The sequence below is a fragment of the Pelophylax lessonae genome (genome assembly GCF_965119305.1).
Source record: "Pelophylax lessonae genome assembly, chromosome: 8".
Taxonomy (NCBI): domain Eukaryota; kingdom Metazoa; phylum Chordata; class Amphibia; order Anura; family Ranidae; genus Pelophylax; species Pelophylax lessonae.
This window is the reverse complement of record NC_138775.1, coordinates 253,872,212-253,891,694: the sequence shown is the minus strand read 5'-3', so window position 1 is coordinate 253,891,694 and position 19,483 is coordinate 253,872,212. Positions and strand designations below refer to the sequence as shown.

At 46.3% G+C, this 19,483-nt stretch overlaps 1 protein-coding gene across 2 annotated transcripts in view; it reads left to right on the top strand.

Annotated features, from left to right (window-relative positions):
* Window positions 1-19,483, top strand: part of PRKACB (protein kinase cAMP-activated catalytic subunit beta) — a 212,319-nt gene that overhangs the window by 69,974 nt on the left and 122,862 nt on the right. The window lies entirely within an intron of this gene.

The following is a 19,483-nucleotide window of genomic DNA, read 5'->3' as shown; positions in this document are numbered from 1 at the left end:
CTCATGTAGTATATAGATACGTGATCTATTTCAAGCATTTTTTTTTTTTTTTAATTTTGATGATTATCGCTTACAGCTAGTGAAAACCCAAAATTCAGTATCTCAGAAATGTAGAATATTACAGAAGACTATAAGAAAAAAAAAAAAAAAAAACTGAAATGTTGGCTTACTGAATAGTATGTCCATGTACAGTACAGTATAATATGCACTCAATATTTGGTCGGGGCTCCTTTTGCATGAATTACTGCATCAATGCGGCATGGCATGGAGGCGATCAGCCTGTGGCACTGCGGAGGTGTTATGGAAGCCCAGGTTGTTTTGATAGCAGCTTTCAACTCATCTGCGTTGTTGGGTCTTTAGTCTCTCATCTTTCTCTTGACAATACCCCACAAATTCTCTATGGGCTTTAGGTCAGGTGTGTTTGCTGGCCAATCAAGAACAGTGATACCATGATCATTAAACCCGGTATTGGTATTTTTGGCAGTGAAATCAGCATCTCCTTAAAGCTGGTCAGCAGAGTGCTCTATGAAGTGCTCTAGAATTTCCTGCTAGAGGGCTGTGCTGACTTTGGACTTGATAAAACACAGTGCACCAACACCAGCGATGACATGCCTCCTCAAATCATCGCTGACTGGACGTCATGCAACTTGTATTCTGTTCCTCTCCACTCTTCCTCCAGACTCTAGGACCTTGATTTCCAAATGAAATGCAACATTTACTTTCATCTGAAAAGAGGACTTTTGGACCATCTGAGCAACAGTCCAGTCCTTTTTCTCCTTAGCTCAGGTGAGGCCCTTCTGACATTGACTCTGGTTCATGAGTGGCTTGACACAAAAAATATAACAGTTGTAGCCCATGTCCTGGATACGCCTGTGTATGTGGTGGCTCTTGAAGCACTGACACCAGTCGTAGTCCAATCTTTGTGAATCTCCCCAAATTCTTGAATAGCCTTTGCTTCAAAATCCTCTCAAAGCTATGGTTATCCCTTTTGTGTGCGCACCTTTTTTTTCCTTTCATTCAACTTTGCTTTAATATGCTTGGATACAGCACTCTGTGAAAAACCAGCTTCTTTAGCAATGACCTTTTGTGACTTACCTTCCTTGTGGAGGGTGTCAATGACTGTCTTCTGGACAACTAGCAAGTCAGCAGTCTTCCCCATTATTGTGTAACCTACTGAACCAGACTGAGAGACCATATAAAGGCTCAGGAAACCTTTACAGGTGTTTTAAATTGGCTGATTAGAGAGTGACACCACGAGTCTACGATATTGAACTTTTTCACAAAATTAAATTTTTTTGAGATCCTCAATTTGGGGTTTTCACTAGCTGCAAGCCATAATCATCAAATTAAAAGAAATGCTTGAATTATAACATTCTGTGTGTAGTTATTCTATATGATAGGAGTTTCACTTTTTGAATCGAATTCCTGAAATTAACTTTTTGATGCATTTTATTGCAGTGCACCGCACCAAATCCCGTATACGGTAATTTATTGTGCTGCTGTAAAGCACCATCAATTGGGTATACATTTTGTATTTTTTTTTTAAGTGTGTAAAAAAAAAAAAAAAAAAAAAAAAAGCTGTGCGATGCACTGAATCGCACACCACATGCCCCCTACTACAGCCAGCAAATGACAGCGATTCGGCAGCTCTATGTTGCTCTGTGAACGCACCCTCAGTTAAAGTTGAGCTATCTGTCCACCATATCTGATTGCCATGAGCATCAGTGGATGGAGACCCTCTGAGGAGAGATGGAAATTTATAACCAAATTTCATACTGAAATGAGAAGATCTGTACCTATCCACCTGTCTTAAGGATGCTCGGACTAAGGCGATATGAAACACATTTGGTGCATTTGCTGGCCGAAAAGTTGAGAGGCTATGGATTTGGGTGTACCCACTCGCCAGTACAACCATTTTCCTTGATTTGGGGAAAAACCCATGGGAATCATTCCTTCATCAACCAATCCCAGACATCACCCGTCGGGAGCATACGCTAATTGTGCATATCTTTATGGCTACTAAACAAACTATAGCGAGATCTTGGAAAACCCAGTGCTTCACTTTGATGAGGTCAAAAATAGGGTACAAAAGTACATTGATATAAAAAAAAAAAGCTGACTGCAATTCTTAACGATTCCCATTGGTTGGATCACTTGGCACCTTCAACAATGACCTGCTTATTGGATACTTGATTGCTGGCATTGGGCCTGAAGTATACTCAGTGGGCCTCCTGAAGGTGGAGGGAGATGGGGGCTGTACTCCTCTTTCTCCTGATTCCCTCCCTTCCCTTACCCGTTTTATTTTGCCCCCCTCTTTCTCCCCTTTCACTTCTTTTCCCTTGGATCTTATCTCCGGTTTTTCCATTCAGTTATATTTTTCTCCAGCTGAGGCGGCTGCTTACTTTTATTAAATTTATTTTTCTGCACCACAACCCCCTCCACTCCCACCCCCCCTTTTTTTTTTTTTTTTTTTCTTCACACTTCCCCTCATTTTAAGTTCACTTTCGTTATTTACTTTTGACTTGAATGTCGGTTAGCCCAGTATATCTTCTCTTTACTTGTAATAAGCTTTGTGAGAGCGCACTGTATTGGATGCTGTACTTTGGAAAACTGGACGAAACTATGCATTTAGGTTCTGTGTCAATCTGACTACTTTGCATCCATACAGTTTTCTGCTCTTCTTAAAAATAGAGTGAAAGAAATTGGAAGTACTGGAACATCATCCGATCGTCTTAAAGTTTGTATAGCCCCAGGACCTAACACAACTTTTCTTCCATGGCTAGTTCAGTGTTCGGCACAGAGCACTTCCCTTTTCTAGTAAGAAAAGGAAATGATCATTGAGAAACCCACGAGATCTCCCAACTATTGTGCATAATATTCACTTCACTCATTCTAGATCAAATCCAAAATTCCTGAAATTTGTCCAGATTTCTGCAGAATTGCATCAAAACATCATAACTTTAAAGTGATAACAAAGGCAGTGTAAACATTGGCAAAAATGTTATGCTTACCTGCTCTGTGCAGTGGTTTTGCACAGAGCAGTCCTGACCCCTCCCTTCTGCCGAGGCCCCTCCCTTCTGCCTAGTGCCACCATAGCAAGCAGCTTGCTATGAGGGTACCTGAGCAGGCTCACTCCCACGCCACTGCTCTGTGTCCATTCATACAGGGAGCTCGGCCCCGCCACCACTCTCTCCTCATTGGCTCGTGCTGTGACTGACAGTAGCGGGAGCCTGGGGCTCCCTCTGTTTTCTCAGCCAATGAGGAGGGAGAGACCCAGGAAAGTCGAGGCTTCCATGCACATCACTGGAGGAAGATCAGGTTCATGTAAGTATGGGGTGGGGACTGATGGCACACATGAATGCATGAAACTAAAAAACATTTGAGCCTATACAATCACTTTAAATCCGGGTCAGTAAAAAATTAAAGCACAAGGGACATGGCATACTATCCATGCGATGTGTACCTTGTGCTGCTGGCTCCTGCTTTAGTTGAAATCTTCCTCCCTCCTAGGAATGTCACCCTGATCTTCCTGATTTGGAAGAAGTTAACAGAGCTAAGGGATCTGTCAGATGCGCTCATGAAGGGCGCTAACTATTCCTAATCTTTCTGCTTCACTCCTCCATTCATAGAATGAGTATTATAGTTTCTGTGAATGAAACAGGCAGACCTTTTCATTCCTTTTCCTGTTCTTCATTCATAGATCTGTTTATTCTCTCCAAGGAGTGAACAAAGTAGTGACTTCTCCATTATCAGATGACTGTCGTTGCAATCCAACAAACAGGAAAGGAAGCTTTATCCACTGTTAAACACAGCTAACACATAGGGCTCCTGGAATCCTTTTTCATATTCTAAGTGCTGGTTCACATATATGCGATGCGAATCCACTGCGGGTTCCCGCATCGCATTCAAATCGCAGTCAGTTCACACTGCCTTAGGCAACTTGCTGGGGGTGTCAATACAAAGTGAACGACACCCCCAGATCAGTTTGCATATCGCAGTGTGAACTGTCGGTTCGGACCGGAGTCGGATCAAATAGGTGTGAACCACCATGCAATCCGATTCTGCAGTGGACCCAAAAAGGGTCCTGTGCGTGTTGTGTCCGAATCCGATGCAAATTCAGCAAAACAATCTGTATGACTGAATTTGCATCGCATCAGACATTGCATGTGATTTTCAGAGCAGTGCGCCCCAAATCACATGCGATGTCTGTCATCGCACTGATGTGAACCGGGGGCTTCAGGTTTATTTGTAAAGCTAAGATTGAGGGTAAATATATGCGTGTGTGTGCATATATAAAATTTAAACACCTGACGCTAACATTTTTTTGAAAAAGTTTGATTTTTAGATCTGTATTGAGGTTTCTTTCCAGCCAAAAATGTTGTTTTTTGTTCTTTTAAATAGTGGGGACCTCTGTTGTATTTGTACTGCCTTGCCTAGTTATTAGTTAGAGAGATTTCTTATCTAGCTGACATTTACCAGACAGGAAGTGAGATGAGCGCTACATCAGAAGGTTTTTTTTTTTTTTTTTTTTTTTTTTTTTTTAACTGTACAAAAAAAACTATAATTTACCCTGTGAGATTAATTTTTCCGTGTTCATTTTTGTTGAAACCATTGTCACTTGGACAGAAAGTAGAGAAAAATCTCCCTAAGACATCCAGATTTCAGTAAAAGCCAGACAGGGATTCTGATCCTTTTTCCCTTTATCAAGTAAGAAAAATTAACTTGACAGTTAGGTGGCACAGTGGTGTAGTGGTTAGCACTTTCACCTAGCAGCAAGAGGGTCACTGGTTTGAATCCCAACCACGACACTACCTGCCTGGAGTTTGCATGTTCTCCCTGTGCCTTCGTGGGTTTCCTCTGGGCACTCCGGTTTCCTCCCACACTCCAAAGACATGCTGGTAGGTTAATTGGATCCTGTATAAAAAATTGGCCCTACTATGTATGTATGAATGTGAGTTAGGGACCTTCGATTGTACGCTCCTTGAGGGTAGGGACCGATGTGAATGTGCAATGTATATGTAAAGCTCTGCGTAAATTGACAGCGCTATATAAGTACCTGAAATAAATAAAGAGAATTGCTACCCGACACCAACAGTAAAAATGCAACACTCCCCCCCCAACTCCCATTTTCTCCGCCTACCTATCCTGCCTGACTTGTGTAAAATAAAGTTTTGTATACTTACCTTTTTAGCCTGGTGATGTGATGGTGTAGTTCCCGCTCCCCTATATTCGAGAATGGCTGGGAATTCCGAGAGCTGTAACGTCACCCATGAGCTCCCATAGCCCAGCCATTGTCGGCACTCACTCTTGCAGCGGCCGCTCACCGGCGCTGGAGCTGCAGGATCACTTGACCAGACTAGAGAGGGGTAAATTAGTTAAGTATACAGATTTTATTTTGGCACAGGTTAGACATGATTGGTGTGGGGGGGATTGGGGAGACATTTTTAAGAATAGCAGGTGTTAGGCAGGTCATACATGGTTTGCGTCTCGGCCGGTTGGAACTATGTATGGGCAGGCTAAATGTACCAAGTTGATAAAACCTGGGTACAACAAGCATGCCGGGTTTTACCTGTGACTATCGCTAGCTATAGCCGCTAGCAATATTCACTTTCTTCTCCTGGCAGGGACGGCTTCCTCCACCCTCCCCCTGGGAGAAGACAATGACCCACCAGGAGGGATTCCAGCATCAACACTGTCTGTCAATGGGGGAATCAAGTGAATTTCGGTTCTGTAACCCATGGTCGCAGGAAATAAATTTGTTCCATGTATGGCCGGTCTTAGGCAGGAATGCACGTTAGGTTTCCCTCCAGTGCCTTGGTCCTCTTATCACCCCATTAACCACTTCCCACCCGCCCTATAGGCAAATGACGGCGGGAAGGTGGTTGCATTATCCTGACTGGATGTCCTATGACGGCGGCAGGATAATGCGCTCTGCGCGTCTCCCCGGGGGCACGCAGTTTGGTGATGCGGCGTTTCACTCTGATACACCGCATCTCCGATCTTGGTAAAGAGCCTACTGATGTAGGCTCTTTACCATGTGACTAGCTGTGCCCAATCACAGCTGGTCACATAGTACACAGGAAGAGCCGTTGATCAACTTTCCTTAGTTCGTGCCTGAGAAGAGGAGAGCCGATCTGCGGCTCTCCTGATGGGGGGTCTGCACTGGTAATCAGAGCATTGATTACCAGTGCAGACCCTTGGGGGGGTGCCACTAAAACCACCAGAGATGCCCACCCATGGCCACCAGGGATGGCAATCAGGGCTCAGGGAGCCCGCCAGTGCCCTCCCCATCAGTGCTGCCCACCAGTGCCCATAATTGCCATCTATCAGTGCCGCCCATCAGTGCTGCCTATCAGTGCCCCATCAATGCTGCCTATCAGTGCCCACCAATGCTGCATGTTAGTGCTACCTTTCAGTGCCACATATCAGTGCTGCCTATTAGTGCCACCCCCATCAGTGCCTGTCAGTGCGGCCTCATCAGTGCAGAAAAAAAGGTATCTATTTACAAAATTGTATAACATAAACAAAAAATTTTTCTCAAACTTTTCAGGCTTTTTTTATTTGTTTAGCAAAAAAGGAAAAACCTTGCGGTGATCAAATACCACCAAAAGAAAGCTCTATTTGTGGGAAAAAGATGACATAAATTTGGTGTAGGTACAGTGTTGCATGACTGCGCAATTGTCATTCAAAATGCAACAGCTCTAAAAGCTGAAAATTGGCCTCGGCAGGAAGGGGGTGAAAGTGCCCGGTATTGAAGTGGTTAAAAAGTGATCAATAAAAACAACCTCCTGTGCTCAAGTGTGGTGTTTAAAATGGAACTTTACACTAAGGGGAAGTTCTGCTTTATGCCCCCTTACCCCCTCCTCTTCTGTTTGTGACACTTTTTTTGGGGTGAGCGAAGCTTGCAGTACCTGATTTTGATAGGTACCCACTCCTACTTCCGTTCAGATCGTCATGATTATCCACTGAATGTTCACCCCCATCATTGCAGCCTTTTGGGACACACTACAAGTCCCGTAGGGCTGTGGGACTATTTACAAAGCGCAGCACGGCTCATGCATGTGCATTTGGCAGCCGCATGTGAAGCTGCATGGAATCACAGCCGGCTGCCCTCCATAAACAAACATGCTGGAACTGGACCAGTAGAGAAGCAAAAAAGGGGTTTGTTTGGGGGAGCACGGCACTGGACCCCTGGTGGAGTGAAGTGAGTGTCCCTTTTATTAAGTCAGCAGATTCAGTATAATACATGGCGAAGAACCGCTTTAAAGACAAGTTTGTTTCCTACTGTGCCAATTCAAGGCTATAGGATGCCAACACATTTTGCTGGGGGTAGGAGTATATGATTTTCTTATGGTATATTAGAAAGATATGCAAGTCATTTTTTTTGCTGCATTTGCTCGATTCCTATCGCAGGTTCAAGAGGAGTTTGTGGGATGTAAAAACAAAGCATTCCAAGAGCTGTCCAGGGACCACCCTCTAGAAGTCGTTCGATGGTAGCGGAGTCTTTTACTTGGTGTTGCTTTACAATCCCGAGGGATATGTGGCATTGAGCTGGTTGTGTCAGCCCTGAGTGTGAGGGCAGTTTTGGACATGCAGAACTTGCTGGACAGAGTTTTGGTTAAGGTGATGTAAATGAGTCAGGAATCAAGCATTAGCAAGAGACGGCAACAAGTGACGAGTTTAATGAGAAGTCCTGGGAGGGCTGTATCACCAGTTACTATGGGGACCAACAGCTTCTCTTTCCCGAGTTGCAGTTTACCTCCCAGTCCTGTGTGCGTCAGCTGTTCTGTGCATCCTTTGACAGCCTCTGTGTCCCACATAGTGGCTCCCATGTACTGTGTAGGCTTCAGGCACAAAGCAGTTGACAAACACTGCATTGTCCCCAGTATTAACGCATAGTGGGATCTGCGTCAGCTAGCCCCGCACAGATGGCTTAGATCATGTTTACAAACTTCAAATTTATTGTTACAATTAGGGAAAATAAAATGTGGAAGCTTCAATTGCTGCTTGTTAAAGAGCAACTTCAAGCAGCAAGTGGAACCAGTCTGGGAACAGCGAACGTCAGCTAAGAAACATTGCAGGATTCAGAGAGCCCATTTAGTGTACCTTAACCCTTTGAGTGCCTGCATGTATACACCTCATCATTACAATACCTTTTTTAGTCTTTAGCGCTGTGAAAACATGCAATAGTGTACCCAAATTTATTTTATATTGTGATTGAGACATGCAGTGCCTTGCGAAGTATTCAGCCCCCTTGAACTTTGCGACCTTTTGCCATATTTCAGGCTTCAAACATAAAGATATAAAACTGTAATTTTTTTGTGAAGAATCAAGTGGGACACAATCGTGAAGTGGAACGAAATTTATTGGATTTTTCAAACTTTTTTAACAAATAAAAAACTGAAAAATTGAGCGTGCAAAATTATTCAGCCCCCTTAAGTTAATACTTTGTAGCGCCACCTTTTGCTGCGATTACAGCTGTAAGTCGCTTGGGGTATGTCTCTATCAGTTTTGCACATCGAGAGACTGAAATTTTTGCCCATTCCTCCTTGCAAAACAGCTCAAGCTCAGTGAGGTTGGATGGAGAGCATTTGTGAACAGCAGTTTTCAGTTCTTTCCACAGATTCTCGATTGGATTCAGGTCTGGACTTTGACTTGGCCATTCTAACACCTGGATATGTTTATTTGTGAACCATTCCATTGTAGATTTTGCTTTATGTTTTGGATCATTGTCTTGTTGGAAGACAAATCTCCGCCCCAGTCTCAGGTCTTTTGCAGACTCCCATCAGGTTTTCTTCCAGAATGGTCCTGTATTTGGCTCCATCCATCTTCCCATCAATTGGGAACAATGGTGTGTTCAGGGTGATGAGCTGTGTTGCTTTTACGCCAAACATAACGTTTTGCATTGTTGCCAAAAAGTTAGATTTTGGCTTCATCTGACCAGAGCACCTTCTTCCACATGTTTGGTGTGTCTCCCAGGTGGCTTGTGGCAAACTTTAAACAACACTTTTTATGGATATCTTTAAGAAATGTCTTTCTTCTTGCCACTCTTCCATAAAGGCCAGATTTGTGCAGTATACGACTGATTGTTGTCTTATAGACAGTCTCCCACCTCAGCTGTAGATCTCTGCAGTTCATCCAGAGTGATCATGGGCCTCATGGCTGCATCTGTGATCAGTCTTCTCCTTGTATGAGATGAAAGTTTAGAGGGACGGCCAGGTCTTCTTAGATTTGCAGTGGTCTGATACTCCTTCCATTTCAATATTATCGCTTGCACAGTGCTCCTTGGGATGTTTAAAGCTTGGGAAATCTTTTTGTATCCAAATCCGGCTTTAAACTTCTCCACAACAGTATCTCGGACCTGCCTGGTGTGTTCCTTGTTCTTCATGATGCTCTCTGCGCTTTAAACTGACCTCTTAGATTATCACAGTTCAGGTGCATTTATACGGAGACTTGATTACACACAGGTGGATTCTATTTATCATCATTAGTCATTTAGGTCAACATTGGATCATTCAGAGATCCTCACTGAACTTCTGGAGAGAGTTTGCTGCACTGAAAGTAAAGGGGCTGAATAATTTTGCACACCCAATTTTTCAGTTTTTTATTTGTTAAAGTTTGAAATATCCAATAAATTTTGTTTTACTTCATGATTGTGTCCCACTTGTTGTTTATTCTTCACAAAAAAATACAGTTTTATATCTGTTTGAAGCCTGAAATGTGGCAAAAGGTCAAAGTTCAAGGGGGCTGAATACTTTCGCAAGGCACTGTATATATAGCTTTCTTTAGGTGGTATTTTTAAAATCTAGTTCCGGCCTATTTTGCAACTTTAGTGATTCCTGGAGTGCTCGCTATGCTGATCAACAATTATGCATTTTCAATTTTTTTTTGGGGGTCCCTTACCTTATTTTCAGGGTGATTTTGATTGTACTTCCTCCTTCTCCCCCCTCTGTGGCCACGGCCACCAACATTAATTCCGCCTATGCATTGCATCCTGGGAGCTGTTTGTCATCCCAGGAGGCTGGAATCAGGAAGAACTCACAGAACACTCCCTGTAATCAGGAAGAAGGGCACAGCAGATTACACTGCAGCTTCAGATGCCCACGTCTAAGATGGCCGCGCCCAGACAGCGTTTTTAAAAGTAAGATTTTGACTAAAATCCAATACTGTACACCTTGTAAGTATGAGAATAGCGGTTCTGTAAAGGGCGATGGATTAGTATTATAGGGGTATTTTTAGTTAAAGGTATTTGAGGCCGTATCTCCGCTTTACCACTTAAGGACCGGGCCTATTTCTGACACTTGTTTACAAGTTAAAATCAGTTTTTTCTCTATCGTTCATTGACAGACGCAGCTCCATATTTTTCCTAACCATTGGTTTATGCTTTCCCCTACAGGAGTAGGACACTATGCAGGAAAAAAACTTTACCACACCTATGGGGCAGTCCCTGAAGACATACACCCACTCACTAGCCTAGATCCTTAAGGTCTCCCAGTCCAGCCAGCATGTGCAGGCTATAACCCTGCGCTAGGCCTTGCCCCAATGGACGGGGGCTGGCCCGCGAGTGAAACACCTCGCCAGGACGCACACAACCTGGTGCGGCCTGAGACGCAGCGTGCCCCTTGGCAATCAGCACCCCCATCCCGAGTGGAGAGGTAGTCTGTCCGGAGTGGCGCTCACCCGAATATCATTGGTATGGTGAGTAGTGTCCCCCCCCCATAGCTCTTGCGGGCTTGGGGTGGACGTGGGCTCCTCCTTGGGATGGTCGGGCCCCCCGAATCCCTTCCATTTCCCCCAGCTCCTCAAACAGTCAAGGTGGTCTTTTGGCCCCAACCTACCCCCATGCACCCCTCCCCTCCCGGGCTTGGGTAGGAGCTGGCTTTGCCACTTGCTCCAGTAAGGGGGGATGGATGCGGTTGTTGCTGACCAGGCTGTCCTTGATCGCACATGGGGGTCTTTGAGCAAGTTCCCGACCCCGGGGGGTTAGTGACTGGGGCAGGGATGTCCTTTGGACTCCCTGTGGTGGTAATAGGCTTGGGGGGGGGGGGGGGGAGAGCGGATGGTTCTTCATCCGCCGGTCTGCGCCTCACGTGTCTGGGTTGGGCCAAATATGTAGTCCGGGGCTTTGCGGCTGACTCGTGGCTATCGAGGTGCCTGACCAAGCTGATGGGCGGATGCCTCACGCAGCCGGATCGGGCCAAAAATTGAGGCCGCGGCTTGCAGCCTACTCGACAAGCTGTCCAGGCGACTAACCGAGCTGCCGATCAAGCTGACAGAGCTGATGACGGACTCACGACCAGGTCGGGCCCCAAATTTAGCCCGCAGCTTTGAGGCCTACTCGCGGCTGGCTGTCCAAGCTGCTGACTGAGCTGTTGACCAGGCCGTTTGAGCTGCTGACCGGGGTGATAGAGCAGCGGATGGGCGTCCACCCTTCTCCCCCCCCCCCCCCCCCCTCAGGGGGGTGGACATATGGACTGCCTGGTGCCCCCCTTAAACTGTGGGGCGACGTAGGGGGAATTGTGTGGGGGTACTGTTGGATGCTGATCGCCAGACCTTTTTTACTCTTGCCACTTCAACAGAAGACCGGCCGGCTGTTGTACACACAGGCCGAATGTCGGGCGGTTTCTATTGCATTGGGCCCATACTGCCCGATATTCAGCTTTACAATATTTCTGTTGAAGCTGCCGTCGCTCTAGGGCAGTGATGGTGAACCTTGGCACCCCAGATGTTTTGGAACTACATTTCTCATGATGCTCATGCACTCTGCAGTGTAGTTGAGCATCATGGGAAATGTAGTTCCAAAACATCTGGAGTGCCAAGGTTTGCCATCACTGCTCTAGGGGATGAGAACACTCAACCTTCTAAGTGCACAGGTGGAGAAAACCTGTCTGCATGCCAGGATGAAGGTGGTCGCTTCTTATCTCGAGGGTCCTGTATGGGGTCCCTAGGTGGGTGTGAAATTGATAGGACCACCAACAGGCTTCTTGTTTGAAGACTTTTTTTAACCGATCGGCAGAGGTGCTAGTTACAAATCGAAGGATAAGTTGGAGTCATTGAGTTTATATAATGTCAAATTTCTTTATTTCACAAAAAAGTGAATTTCTTGCCTTTTTTAAATTGCCACTTCCTCAGTCCAGGGTGATAACAGTGATTTTGGGTGCAATGCAATAATGTTTTCAGGTCCAGTTGTATCTAGAACCCGATAACTCTAGGGAAGGAGTGGAATCTGGAAACTCTAAACGTTAACCAGGAATGTTTGTGGTCACTTTAGCTTACCTTAGAATCTAACTAAGAGTTAACTCCTAAATTCTAACTCCCGTCTCCCCTGCATCCTTCTTTTTTTTCTTCTTCTTCTCCTCCCACATGGGTCATGTGGTGTCATGGGTCCCAAGCATTATTCTACCATGTAAACCACCAGGTAGCAGCAAAGGAAGATCTTTCTTGGAACAAGAGCAGAGTGCCGAGCACAAGATCTGATCAACATCTGCTCTGGGGCTCTCTGTATGCCATGATGGGATGTTTGGGGTACTTTACAGTCGTTCTTGTGTAGACGGAAGCATGAACATGTTTTGGACTGCACCGCACACTGGGTACTATAATGGCACTTTTCCACTGCAAGTACCGGCTCGGCTCTACTCGGCCCTGCTTGGCCCGGTTTGCTTTTCCACTGCTGGTACCGCATGGTACGGTGTTGGAACGGTTCGGTACGGTATGGTTTGCTTTTCCACTAAAGTAGTACTAAAGTTAAGTGGGTGGGATAACAACGATTCTCTGACCAATCAGTGGCTAGTAGTGACTGCATGCAAAGGATTGTGGGATATGGTACCGGGTATGGTACCTCTTGGAACTACAATCGAGTAGGTACTGTTTTAGAGAGCCGTACCATTCGGTTCCATGCAGTGGAAAAGCGCCGCCGTACCGAACCGTTCCTACACCGTACCATCCGGTACCAGCAGTGGAAAAGCACAAAAGCTGGCCGAACCATTCGGTTCCATGCAGTGGAAAAGCGCCATATGCATACTGCAATTTAGTTAGAAAGGAATGTCTGTCTACCTGTCCAATATAACCCATAGTTCCTGTAGCTCCAGTAGAGGTTTTCAATGACGTAATACTTTGGTCAAGTTGTCTGTTGTCTTGATGTTTGTATAATGGCAGTCATAACTTTGTGGTCATTCTGATACCCTTGCCTAATTCTTTATGGTAAACCTTTGAGTTTCGATCTACTGATTGGCTTCCATCAAAATTGACCATATACTGTCTTAACCACTTGCCTACAGTGCACTTTCACCCCCTTCCTGCCCAGACCGATTTTCAGCTTTCAGCGCTCTCACACTTTGACTGAGAATTACTCAGTCATGCAACACTGTACCCATACAAAAATTGTGTCCTTTTTTTCACACAAATAGAGCTTTCTTTTGATGGTATTTGATCAATACTGGGTTTTTTATTTTTTGTGCTATAAATAAAAAAAGACTGAAAATATTGTGAAAAAACGCATTTTTCTTTGTTTCTGTCATAAAATTTTGCAAATTAGTAATTTTTCTTCACAAATTTTGGCCAAAATTTATACTGCTACTTATCTTTGGTAAAAATAACCCAAGTAAGTGTATATTATTTGGTCTTTGTGAAAGTTATAGAGTCCACAAGCTATGGTGCGAATCATTGAAAATTGATCACACTTGATCACACCTGATGTACTGAAGGCCTATCTCATTTCTTGAGACACTAAAAAGTCAGGAAAGTACAAATACCCCCCAAATGACCCCTTTTTGGAAAGTAGACATTCCAAGGTATTTAATAAGGGGCATGGTGAGTTTTTTGAAGTTGTAATTTTTTCCCACAATGCTTTGCAAAATGAAGATTTTTTTTTTTTTTACAAATTGCCGTATTAACAGGTTATTTCTCTCACACAGCACATGTATACTTGCAACTACACCCCAAAACACATTCTACTACTCCTCCTGAGTATGGAGATACCACATGTGTGAGACTTTTTCACAGCCTGGCCACATACAGAGGCCTAACATCCAAGTAGCAGCGTCCGGCATTCTAGGAGCACAAATTACACATATAATTTCCTGACAACCTATCGCACTTTTGAAGGCCCTGGAGCACCAGGACAATGGAAACCCCCATAAAATTACCCCATTTTGGAAAGCAAACAGCCCAACGTATAATTTTTGAGGCATAATGAGTCTTTTGAATATGTCATTTTTTTCCACAAGTTTTTGGAAAATGTGGAAAGAAAATGAAAACACATTTTTTTTACACAAAGCTGTTCATTTATGCAATATTTCTAACACATAGCATGTACATAGCAAAAATTGCACCCCAAAATACATTCTGCTATTCCTCCTGAGTATAGGGATACCACATGTGTAACACTTTTTCACAGCCTGGCCACATACATAGGCCTAACATCCAAGTAGCGCTTTACACAAAGTTGTCCATTTATCCACTTTAAGACTGGGCCTATTTTTGACACTTGGTGTTTACAAGCTAAAATAATTTTTTTTTGCTAGAAAACTACTTAGAACCCCCAAACATTATATATTTTTTTTTTAGCAGAGACCCTAGAGAATAAAATGGAGATCGTTGCAATATTTTTTATCACACCATATTTGCGCAGCAGTCTTCCAAATGCGATTTTTTTGAAAAAAAATTCACTTTTTTGAACTAAAACATAAGAAAACAGTAAATTTAGCACAATTTTTTTCCATAATATGAAAGATAATGTTACGCCGAGTAATTAGATACCCAACATGTCATGCTTCAAAATTGTGCATGCTCACAGAATGGCGCCAAACATTGGTACTTAAAAATCCCCATAGGCAACATTTTAAAAATTTCTGCAGGTTACTAGCTTAGAGTTACAGAGGAGGTCTATGGTTCAAATTATTGCTCTCGCTCTAACGATCGCGGCGATACCTCACATGTATGGTTTGAACACCGTTTACATATGTGGGCGGGACTTGCGTATGCGTTTGCTTCTGCGCGCGAGCTAACGGAGGCAGGGCGCTTTAATTTTTTTTTTTTTTTTTTTTTTCCTATTTATTTTATTTATTTTTTTTGTTTTTACACAGTTTAAAAAAAAAAATGTTTTGATCATTTTTATCCCTATTACAAGGAATGTAAACATCCCTTGTAATAGAAATAGGCATGACAGGTCCTCTTTATTGTGAGATCTGGGGTCAAAAAGACCTCACACCTCACAACTACACTAAAAAAGCAAAAAAAAAAAAAAATTGTTGAAAGAGGAAAAAAAAAAAAAGCAAAAAAAAAAGCGGCCCTTTAAACCGGTTGCTAGGCAACGTCTTTTGACGTAGCTCCGGTCCTCCAAGACCATAGAGTTGAGTGAGGGCCATCTTGCCCTCACTCGACTTCCTGTCTCTGAGGATCCGGGACCGGATAGTTTTCCCCGCTGCCGGCGGGTCCGGTAAGCTGGGAAAACGTCTGGGACGCGGCAGGAGGGGGGGGGGCACCTCTTCCCCTGCACCGTAAGGGTAATTCCGCGGCGAATCCGCCACTGGGACCACCCTTATCTGAAAGCCGACCGCCCGCCGTTTCAAAAAATACCGGGGTTATGGGGGCTATCTGCTGCCATAACTCCAGTATTTAGCTTTTAATGGCCGACGCATATAGTCGTTAGGCGGTCAGTAAGTGATTGCATGTATATGACAAACAGGTGACGATGACTGATGGGGTGACAGGTGACGATGACTGATGGGGTGACAGGTGACGATGACTGATGGGGTGACAGGTGACGATGACTGATGGGGTGACGATGACTGATGGGGTGACAGGTGACGATGACTGATGGGGTGACAGGTGACGATGACTGATGGGGTGACAGGTGATGATGATTGATGAGGTGACAGGCGACGATGATTGATGAGGTGACAAGTGACGATGATTGATGGGGTGACGGATGACAATCACTGACGGGGTGACATGTGACGATGATTGATGGGGTGACAAGTGACGATCACTGATGGGGTGTCAAGTGACGATGATTGATGGGGTGACAGGTGACGATGCTTGATGGGGTGACAGGTGACGGTGATTGATGGGGTGACAGGTGACGGGCGATGGTCACTGATGGGTGACAGGTGACGGGCGATGGTCACTGATGGGTGACAGGTGACGGCGATGGTGCACGGCGGTACTGATGGCAGTCTCTGGTAACCGGTGAACTTTAGGCTATGTTCACATGTGAGCGCAGCGATCATGGGCAGAATCACTGCGATTCTGCCCGTGATCCAGAAATCATTGCAAATCGCTGGACGCCTGTGCGTTGCCCGTGATTTGCAATAGCACCCCAAACGCTGTGCGATGTTGCAGCGATTTCCGCCTGCCGAATCGAGGTAACATCACGCAAACAACGCATGACGCCCCAAAGAAACTCTTGTACCTTTTTTGGGCGTCATGCGATGTTTGCGCGATGTTACCGCGATTCGGCAGGCGGAAATGGCGGCAACATCGCACAGCGTTTGGGGTGCTATTGCAAATCACGGGCAACGCACAGGCGTCCCGCAATTTGCAATGATTTCCGGATCGCGGGCAGAATCGCGGTTATTCTGCCTGCGATCGCTGCGCTCACATGTGAACATAGCCTTATGGGTGTCAATTTCTGGGCACTGATGAGGTGACTGTTGGGTGACAGGGGACATTGGGGGGGGCTGAGGACTGTGTGTGGGGGACCTTTATTTGTGTGATTTTACTTTTACAGGGGTACAGAGCAGTAACTCAATGTTTCTAGCTCTTCTCCCCTCATACTGGAAACTGTATGAGGAGAGAAGAGCTAGTAACACTGAGTTACTGCTCTTTGTTTACATTTTGTGATCGGCTGTGAATGGATTCACAGCCGATCACATAGTAAACAGTCACTGTCAGTGACTGCTTACTACCGCCGGTGACAGCTGTGTTCCTACGGAACACAGTGCCACCAACATGACCGCGCTGCGCGCTCTCGATCGCGCATGCGCGGTCATCTCCCGGGCGCCTCCATTGTGATCGGCTGTGTCATTGGAACACAGCCGATCACGTGGGAAACAGCCATGCCTATTGGCTGTTTCCCCCCTGCCGGTGACTCCCGGGACACGCCGACACCGGCAGTGCACGGCGGCGCGCCCGCGATCGCGCGCCTGCAGTGCATTTACTGGGTCACGTCATATGACGTCCGCCCAGGATAATAGCCGCACCGTCCCGCCGTCATATGACGGCGGGCGGTAAGTGGTTAATCTATATGATTTTAGTAGAGATCCTTTGGGAGTGGTGCTGGTGAATTCTGAAAAGATGTAATCAAGAAATGTTTTGTGACATCCTTAGGCTCCATGTACACGGGACGTTAGAAAAAACGTCCTGCAAAGCTATTTCGGACGCCGGGAAATAGCAGCTGTTAAACGTGCTTTCAGTAGCTTTTTCCATTTGCGTTATTGCACGTTTGGCCACGTTGCTTTTAGCAGCGTTTTTCTGCCTCCATTCAAAATCAATGGTTCCCTATGGGAGCCTATTGATTTGAATGGAAGGCGCACCGCAAGTCAGATCAGGATGATCCGACTTGCGGCGCGACCTGCACTGTGAGAATCTTTAGGGGGAACTCCACCCAAAAATGGGAAAAAAATAGCGTGGGGTTCCCCCCCCAGGTTCCAAACCAGGCCCTTCGGGTCCGGCATGGAATTTGAGGGTAGCCCCACGCCGAAAAAACGGCGTGGGGTCCCCCCCAAAATCCATACCAGACCCTTATCCGAGCATGCAGCCCGGCAGGCCAGGAAAGGGGAGGGGACGAGCGAGCGGCCCCACCCCCCCTGGACCACACCAGGCCACATGCCCTCAACATGTGGGGGGTGTTGGTGCTTTGGGGCAGGGGGAGCTCTGCACCCCCCACCTCAAAGCACCTTGCCCCCATGTTGATGAGGACAAGGGCCTCATCCCCACAACCCTGGCCGGTGGTTGTGGGGGTCTGCGGGCAGGGGGCTCATCGGAATCTGGAAGCCCCCTTTAACAAGGGGCCCCCCAGATCCCGGACCCCCTCCCTATGTGAATGGGTATGGGGTACACTGTACCCCTACTCATTCACCACATAAAAGGCAGTGTATGGAAATAATGACAGGAGACGTTTTGGAAAGTTTTATTAAAAATCTTCATCCGGCTCTTCTTGTCTTCTCCTCTCCGGGGTCTTCTCCTCTCCGGGGTCTTCTGCTCTTTTGCTGTCCCCTCTCCAGGGTCTTCTGCTGTCCCCTCTTCTGCTGTCCTCTCTTCTTTTCTTCTCTACTCCGGGGTCTTCTGCTCTTTTGCTGTCCCTCTTCTGCTGTCCTCTCTTCTTTTCTTCTCCTCTCCGGGGTCTTCTCCTCTCCGGGGTCTTCTGCTCTTTTGCTGTTGGCTGTCGGCTGTCGGCTCTTCTTCCTCCTGTCCTCCTCCGACGACGTCTCCTTGATTATGACGATCTCCGGTCTCTGCAGCTTGTTATATAGCCATTAGGGCGTGGCCACGATGACGTCATCGGGAGGCCCGCCCCTCACATCACAGATGACGTCATCTGATGTGAGGGGCGGGGCCTCCCGATTACGTCATCGTGGCCACGCCCTAATGGCTATATAACAAGCTGCAGAGACTGGAGATCGTCATAATCAAGGAGACGTCGTCAGAGGAGGACCGGAGGAAGAAGAGCCGACAGCCGACAGCCAACAGCAAAAGAGCAGAAGACCCCGGAGAGGAGAAGACCCCGGAGAGGAGAAGAAAAAAAGAGAGGACAGCAGAAGAGGGACAGCAAAAGAGCAGAAGACCCCGGAGTAGAGAAGAAAAGGAGGGGACAGCAAAAGAGCAGAAGACCCCGGAGAGGAGAAGACAAGAAGAGCCGGATGAAGATTTTTAATAAAACTTTCCAAAACGTCTCCTGTCGTTATTTCCATACACTGCCTTTTATGTGGTGAATGAGTAGGGGTACAGTGTACCCCATACCCATTCACATAGGGAGGGGGTCCGGGATCTGGGGGGCCCCTTGTTAAAGGGGGCTTCCAGATTCCGATGAGCCCCCTGCCCGCAGACCCCCACAACCACTGGCCAGGGTTGTGGGGATGAGGCCCTTGTCCTCATCAACATGGGGGCAAGGTGCTTTGAGGTGGGGGGTGCAGAGCTCCCCCTGCCCCAAAGCACCAACACCCCCCATGTTGAGGGCATGTGGCCTGGTGTGGTCCAGGGGGGGTGGGGCCGCTTGCTCGTCCCCTCCCCTTTCCTGGCCTGCCGGGCTGCATGCTCGGATAAGGGTCTGGTATGGATTTTGGGGGGGACCCCACGCCGTTTTTTCGGCGTGGGGCTACCCTCAAATTCCATGCCGGACCCGAAGGGCCTGGTTTGAAACCTGGGGGGGGAACCCCACGCAATTTTTTTCCCATTTTTGGGTGGAGTTCCCCCTCAAGATTCTCACAGTGCAGGTCGCACCGCAAGTCGGATCATCCTGATCCGACTTGCGGTGCGACTTCCA